At 40.7% G+C, this 8,584-nt stretch overlaps 1 protein-coding gene across 1 annotated transcript in view; it reads right to left on the reverse strand.

Moving 5' to 3' along the window:
- DISC1 (DISC1 scaffold protein) overlaps positions 1-8,584 on the reverse strand; it is a 688,592-nt gene that overhangs the window by 474,899 nt on the left and 205,109 nt on the right.

Below are 8,584 nucleotides of genomic sequence, written 5' to 3' on the forward strand. Positions count from 1 at the left end.
GAGCCTGGTGGAACCACTGAGACTATGGCCCCTAGCTGCCCTTCAGATCTGGAATTGAACGCATGCTTATGGCTTCCAGTCAAACAATAGACAGGCAAATGAGTTGAACATTTACCTGAGGTGATACACTCCTTGCAGAGAACAAGCATGGGAGAAAGAAGGGCTGCTTATGCACAGGGAGACAGCTCAGGGGACACGAGTACATGGAGGGATAAACACAGGGAAGAAGTAACTATCAGGAGGAAGTATGAGGGGAGATTTTGCATTGTGCTAAATTGTGGTCAATGTCATGAAACAAAGTGTATGTGAACTGCTGTATGAAAAGTGTATTTGCTCTGTAAATTTTCACCCAAATCACAATAAAAAGAAAAAAAAAAAAAAGAATGAGAGACTGTTGCTGAAGCAAAGTAGAAATGACAGATAGGACAAAATTACAGCTATCCTAGAACAGGAAGCACTCAGCTTTTGAAATAATAAATAATAATAATAATAAAATACCTTTGATGTTAAGAATCTTGCCAATTACTACTCGGTCCTCTAACTGCCTGTTGGAGGGCATGTGGGCAAGAAAGTGAAAACAGCTTTAGAAATGCAGGATTTTATCTACTTTGCCTTTTTCCTTCCTTGGACCTTTCTGTCCTCAGCTGATAATATCAAAAGTCACCAGTGGGATGACATAGGGCACAGATTATTATTTAAGCAACAGATAACAAAAATGCTGAGAGTTCCTTTAGACTTCGGATGATGTGATAAAGGCATCACAAAGTGCAGAAATTCATCAGCAGTAAGCCATCCTATGTGGCTGTAAAAACTACTCAAGCTGGTTTCATAGGACAGTTACTCTTGGGAAAGTTGGTGTGGTGTAGTGGAAAGAGCCTCATACCAAGATGTGTAACTCCAGAACCCCTGTTAACCATCCTTGCCACATCTGCCAAATCATTCCATTTCTTCCAGTCAATGGCAGGCAGAGCCAGATAGTAATGCTGGGCACATGACAGGCACTCACAGTGGTGCTTCCCAAATAGTAGATCTCTGTGGGATCTTGGAAGGAATAAAACATAAAAAGACTTTTTAAAAGTCATTCATAATATACCACACCTGTATTGTAGGAGGAAAATATTTCAGTGTAATTTGACATAAATCAAGCACACCAATTTTTAACCAAGGTGAAGTAAACGTCTTTGATATTTTCCTCTCCAGTCCAGGCAAAAGAAATTAAATGAAAGAAGATAGCAAATCAGGCCAGGGAAATAGTCAAACTTTTAGCCCTTTGATTCTCTCTTTAGATATGAATCATATTACAGACTTATAGCCTTACTGGATCTTTCTCTGAATTTCAGGGATCACATGTCTAAAATGTAACTACACTATGTTACTCTTATGTCTTTTTAAGAAAGTCCAACTTCTTCAACTAACTCAGTCAACCAAAAATGAGAAGTCATGTTTTATAAAACCATAAATTAATTTTTAATAAAATGCAGCTATGTACTTCATAGAAATACTCCTAAAAATGATCTGTAAAAGAAACAGAGAGAGAGCACACACACAAGGGTTTCTAATCTTTCCTTGAAAGAGATTTCATATGATCAGGAGCCTGATGTCAAGAAACTGAGCAGAGGAAAAGAGTCCTCATACTGAATTTACTGAATTTCCCAAATTTGCTGATATAAGTAAGGTATCCACCACTGCCATCGAGTCAATCCCAACTCATAACAACCCCCATTGGGTTTCTAAGGCTGTAAATCTTTACGGAAGTAGATTGCCTCATCTTCCTCAGGCAGAGCAGCTATTGGGTTTGAACTGCCAACCTTCAGGTTAGCAGCTAAATAAATGCTTTATCCACTGGGCCACCAGAGCCCCTTATACATAAGGTTGTTGTTGTTGTTATGTGCCGTCGAGTCAAACCCGACTCATAGCGACCCCTCCTTGGGTTTCCGAGGCAGTATCACTACGGAAGTAGGATTGCCCAACCTTCCTTCCGAGGAGTGGCTGGTGGGTTTGGACCACCAGCCGTCTGGTTAGCAGGCAAGTGTCTTAGCCACTATGCTACCAGAGCTCCTATATTAGGACTGACACAGTGGCAGTGACGACAGGCTCAAGTATAGCAAGGATCATGGAGCTGGCACAGGACCAGGCGGTGTTTCATTCTGCTGGGCACGGGGTTGCTATGAGTTGGAGATGACTTGACAGCACCTAATAACATAATAACAACAAAAGCCAGAGGAACAAACAATTTTAACTTGTTCCTTAGAAGCAAGTATGGAGAGACTTCATGTCACATACTTTGCATATGTTATCAGGTCATCACGCTTGGTAAAGTAGAGATTCAATGAAAAAGAAGACCCTAGGTGATATAGGTTGACACAGTGGCTGGAAAAATGGACTCAAATATTGTGAAGATGGTGCAGGACTGGGCAGTGTTTTGTTCTGTTGCACATAGGGTCACTATGAGTCAGAACTGAACTGCCGACATGGTGGGTTTGAACTGTTCACATCCACATGAGGCTATTGAAAATACCATGGTATGGGTCAGGGGCACCTTAGTCTTCAAAGACAAGGTCCTTTGAAATTAAATTTGAAATATGAGTGGCACATCTTCCAGCATCACAGCAACAATAGTACAACACCCAAGCCAGCACAAGACAAACTAACAGATGGCCAGTGGTTCTAAACAATAGTGGTATTAAAATTAACATATCATTTTATTATTACAAATCTAAATACAAGCATTGAGAAGAGATACCACAGAAGGCTACCCAGTGTAACCATTCCAAGGACCCATTGGTTTCACATTTCTCATACAGTGCATTAACTCTCTAGACAAATATTTATCTGCCTTATGAATTCTTGGCAAAAACTATGTGCTTTAAAAAGAGAAAGGACAGAAATCTCAGGGAGCAGCAGTGTGCAACACAAAGCTCACCTCTTCCTCCAGATGATTTCTAATACTCTGAGTCCCATAAGGTCATTGTTTTTGACAAACCAACCAAGTGAAAGGCAAAGACATAGAAGAGACAAAAACAAAGACTAAAAGTAGAGACTAAAGCACAACTATAACCAGAAAATGGAGACTGCTCAGAGGCAGTTCTCCTAAAGGCTCTGCATCACCCCACTTCGGTGCCTCAAATCTGCCCAGCACACCACTGTCACCAAAGCATTAATAGGTCTCACCCATAGCTGCCTCCAAGTAAATGCCCCAATATGCTGCATTTGTCCTGAAAGAATCCTGCTTTCCAATTCAGGCCCAGCTCTTTCACAGTCTCCCAGCTCTAATAAAATATGTATCTAGGGAAACGCTGGGACTATTGATTTTCTTCCAGTCGATTGTGAGCTGTTGAATTTCATTATTTCAAATCTCTCTTGAAAGGAGCCCTGACATCAGCCTCAACTGCTCACTGGGGAGCTAAGCATGTGTTGTGACTGGATGCCTGAAGCACCCGCAAAGCAGGCTCATTTGAGCTGGGCAGTCAGGCCACAGAGAGGACAGCATCTGGCCTGCAGCCACCGGGCCTGCAGCGACTTCCCCTCCACCCAGAGTACGGGAGGCGGTGCTTCCAGAGGCTCCCATGATGGTCCAGCCAGCTTGCTGCATCCAGAGGTTAAGTTTGTTTCACAGCTTGTGCCAATGGTTTGTAAAAAGATGCAACATGTTTCTTCCAAATGCACAATCAGAGACAATTCATCCATGAACTGCCAGAGCACATTTTACATGATGCATGAAAAATCCCAGGAGCTGAGGAATGAAGAACTCAACCATAGACAAATGCAAGCCAGCCAGGCATTACTAAATGACAAAACAACTTTGAGGCTGAGCTCCTGGCACTGGAGATAGGAGCTCTGCAAATCAAGGCTCTCCTTCATTTATGCCAAAGAAATACACCAAACCTCATGCCTCACATGCAGGGATGGAGGCTACATATAATCTGGGAACTACATCCTCCCTCTATCTCTCCCTTTCCCCTTCCCCATCCCTAACACCCCAATTGCCATCAGGAGGAAGGGAATAGAGTCAGAATGAAATAGAAGTGAAACTGGCTTAATGTGGGAAGAGAATTCAGCTCACAGAATAGAGTAGTTCTTCTAGGCCCCTCCAATCAAAGGGAGAACTTGAACAGTGAGTTTGTTTTAATGCAGTAGAGTTGGAATTCCTTGGGGGGGAGGAAAATTTAAATGAACTTATATTGTAAGTAGCTCCTGTCCTTTTTCACAACCCCTGCTCTGTTGGAAGAGCCATTCTCCCCTACACAAAGTTATTGATATACTCTGATTTTCCTATAGGCACCTCAACACACACACAAAACATTAAAGGCTGCTCTTGATCTGAACTTGGAGATATCAGGGGATATATGTGAATTTGGGCATGATGAGGCCTCCCCCTAAGAGCCCTAGACAGCAGTGAATCTTATTCAAGGGTTATTCTCACTTCCAGTCTTCCTAAGAGACTCATAAAATCAGATTACCACAACATTGAAGTCTTTCAAGAGCCCATCCAACTGGTTTGAGTACTGGATTAATGGGTAAATGTCACACATATTTTCCCTAAGTCTTCAACTTGATAAAAGGGCAAGAAAGAATACACTGTCAGAAAAACAGACTATAAATAAGATCTGAGTTCTAAGCCTGTCTCTATCAGTCCATCATACTTTAGGCTTTAAGGTAAATATCTTCTTTGTATCTTGAGAAGAAACCATCCTTTTATAGGTTCAGATCCAAAGACAGCTATAGATGTACATAAGAAGGACTCTCACTAGCTGCATCACCAGGAAAACTTTCCAGGTTTTTGTTGCCTCAACTGGAAAGTGAGACTAACAAGAGCAATCTTCCCTACCACAGAGCATTGAGTGAATGACATGAGTTAATGTGTAAGAATATGCTCTATAATTTATACATCTCAGTATAAATATCAGCATGATGATTTTCCATGAGTTCAACTCAAAAGTATGGTGGCTTTGATGAGTACCACAGTAGACTCTAAGATAGGTATGCCTGAGCTTTTTCCCTTAAAGAGCCATCAGCATATGGGAGAAATGAGAGGAGCATTATAAACCTCCTCACTGTTAAAAGTAAAAGGAGAAACAAATAAAGCACAACTAGATGGTGGAATCAAGAAAGGTGCATTTCAACCTTTATGTCTAAATGTTGTTGTTGTTATGTGCCATCAAGTTGTCTCCAGTTCACAGTGACCTTAGGTACCACAGAACAAAATGATGCCTGGTGAAACACTGCCAGCCTCATGATCCCTACTATACCTGAGCCTAGCGCTGCACCCACTTTGTCAATCCATCTTGTTGAGGCCCATCCTCTCTTTCATTGACCCTCCACTTTACTAAGCATGACATCCTTCTCCAGAAAATGGGCCCTTCTCACAACATGACCAAAGTAGGTGAGACAAAGTTTGGCCAATCTCACTTTCAGGGAGCATTCCAGGTGCACTTCTTCCAGGACAGATTTGTTAGTTCTTTTAGCAGTCCACGGTATTTTCAGCATTCGTCACGGACATCACAACTCAAAAGCATCAACTCTTCTTCGGTCTTCTTTATTCATTGTCCAGCTCTCACATGCATATAAGGCAATTGAAAATACCATGGCTTGGGTTAGGCACATCTTAGTCTTCAAGGAGGCATCTTTGCTCTTCAGCACTTGAAAGAGGTCTTTTGCAACAGATTTGCCCGATGCAATATGTCTTTTTTATGTCTTGACTGCTGCTTCCATTGGTGTTGATTGTAGAACTAAGTAATATGAAGTCTTTGATAACTTTAGTCTTTTTTCCATCTATAATGATGCAGCTCATTGGTCCAGTTGTGAGGATATATAAATATGAGTATATATGTATAGGTATATACATATATATATGTGTATGTGTGTGTTGAGGATGAAAGAATGATTTCCCCAGGAGAACAAGGGAAGCAGGAGTAGGAAAGATCCTTACAGGCTAAAGCAATAGCTAAACGCAGATAGAAAGGTAGAGGAGGAGAGCACGAGAACAAGTGTAAAAAATCCCATTAGGATGAAATTTGACAACAATCTGAAACTCTTTGCTTTCCGCAAAGAAATGAGCCATGGGGTTAGATTTCTGCAGCGTAATGTTAGGGTTAGCAGCAGAATGGGATAAGATCCCAAATAGCTCCCTAGAAGAGAATTTGTGTCTGCTTTTATAGGCTGAGGGACATCTGGTGCACAGTGGGTAGGGCATTTGACTGCTAACCAAAAGGCCAGTAGTTCAAACCCACCAACTACTCCACAAGAGAAAGATGAGGCAATCTGCCTCTGTAAAGATTTTCAGTCGTGGAAACCCTATGGGGCAGTTCTACTCTGTCCTAAAGGGTTGCTATGAGTCAGAATCAACTCAATGGCAGTGAGTTCTTTTTGGCTTTTTATAGGCTGTCTAACATGTGATGCAGGTGTAAGAGAGGACAGTCACTAACTAAATAGTCCCAGATACATTTGGACAAGTAGTTTTAAGGCTTGTTATAGCCAGCATTCAGGAGACTGAAATCCCATAATAAAAACAGAAAACAGCTATATAGTGCTTACTACAGTCCAGATCCTGTTGTAAGAGTTTTACATGCAACAGCTCTTAAGCCAAAAAACCAAAATTCCTGCCATCAAGTCAATTCCACTTCATCGTGACCCCATTGAGTTTCCAAGTCCGTAAATCTTTATAGAAGTAGATTGCCTCATCTTTCTTCCATGGAGGAGCTGGTGGGTTTGGACCATTAACCTTTCTAGTTACCAATCAAATGGCTTATCCGCTATGCCACCAGAGTCCCTTAACAGCCCTATAAAGTAGAAATTATTGCCAGCAGCCCTTCATCCAAATCAGCTAATAAGTAGTTAAGCTAGAATTCAATTCCAGACAATAAAATGCCAGAGTCCATGTTCTTAGTCACTGTTGTTGTTGTCATAAGTTGCCATCAAGTCAGCTCTGACTCATAGTAACCTTGAGTGTAACAGTACAAAGTACTGCCCAGTCCTGTGCCATCTTCATGATTATTCGTATGTTCAATTCCAATGTTGTGCTATTGTATCAATCCATCTTATTGAGGGTTTCAGCTACTACAGGTAGTGGATTTTATTAAATACTTTCTTTAGCATCATAATCAAGAAAAGCACAAATCCCTTTTCTCCACACTCATAGCCTTTGGAGTCCTTACAAACCATTTGTATACTCCTTCAAATACTACTCACTTTTCTGTCTAACAACTTTAAGTGTATGCTCTGTCTGTCCCCTAAACGAGATTATGAACACTTTAAGGGCAAGAGTCAGAAGTATATCTTTTGGATATAGAGAACACAGGGCAGATTCTTGCTCTACAGCAGAGTGGATAAGAAACTACATTTCAGAATTAATCAGCATGAGTTTAAGTATCAGTTTTGTCTCATGAATTGGGACTTTGGACAAATTGTTAATCCTTTTAAGCTTTATTTTCTTCATCTGAAAATGGGTATTATAATAATACAAAAAAAAAAACAACCCATGTCATTTCTCTTAGCAATCCCGTAGGACAGAGTAGAACTGACTCACAAGGTTTCCAAGGCTCTAAATCTTTACAGAAGCAGATCACATCTTTCTCCCATAGAACAGCTGTTGGGTTCCAACTGCCAACCTTTTGATTAGCAGCTGAGCTCTTAAGCACTGTACCACCAGGGCACTATAAAATAACATAAATAAAATAATTTAAAAATAAATAAAATGGTTATAATAATAGAAGCAACTCATACAGTAAAGCCTGGCACAGTTCCTGGTCTATAATAAATATTTAAAAAAAAAAATTCAAAACTCACTGTCGTTAAGTGAATTCAACTCATAGCGACCCTTCCTTGGGTTTCCAAGGCGGTATCTCTACAGAAGTAGATTGCTCAATCTTCCTTCTGTGGAGTGGCTGGTAGGTTTGAACCACCAGCCTTCTGGTTAGCAGTCAAAGCCTGAGGCACTAGGCCACCAGAGCTCCCATATAGCTATTATTAATAATAATCCACTCTTCAGATGGAAACATTATCATGGATTTGGTCACTCTCTCTTAATGGCTTACCATCTCCCTTCCTGAGAGGTACAGTTCATCTTTCTCCAGATAATCATTTTTAGCAAAGATTAGAATCAGAATCTCTAGCCTATTGGGCTCCAGATGTTGTCAAAAGAAGAGAAGATGTTCCTGGGATATTTGGTAATGGGGAGAGGTGCATATTTGAATTGTTGAGGATAATTGGCATTTTGTGGGTAAGGGGGTCAAGATATGAAACATCTTCCAATGCTCAGGACTGACCAACATGATAAAGAGTTTTCCCATCTAAAAGACCAGTAGTGTCTCCCCTGGAAAATACAGCACTGCTTGGGAAATATTTGTATATGAAGGACCCAAAACAAAACCAGTTCAATAAACTTATAAAAGAGGTAAAATGATTCAAAATCAGTTAGGAAGTCAAAAATACCTCCTTATGAAATGTTTATATATTGGAGGACATTTTCTTTGTTGGTTACCAGGGGTGGGAGGGAGGAGGGAATGCTGTTAGATAGATAGAGATAAATATTGATTTGGGTGAAGAGAAGGGCAATGTACCAAATGTGAGTGACCAATATGGCAGC

This window comes from Orycteropus afer, unplaced genomic scaffold (assembly GCF_000298275.1).
Source record: "Orycteropus afer afer isolate SDZICR_OR568_19922 unplaced genomic scaffold, OryAfe1.0 scaffold00050, whole genome shotgun sequence".
Lineage (NCBI taxonomy): Eukaryota > Metazoa > Chordata > Mammalia > Tubulidentata > Orycteropodidae > Orycteropus > Orycteropus afer.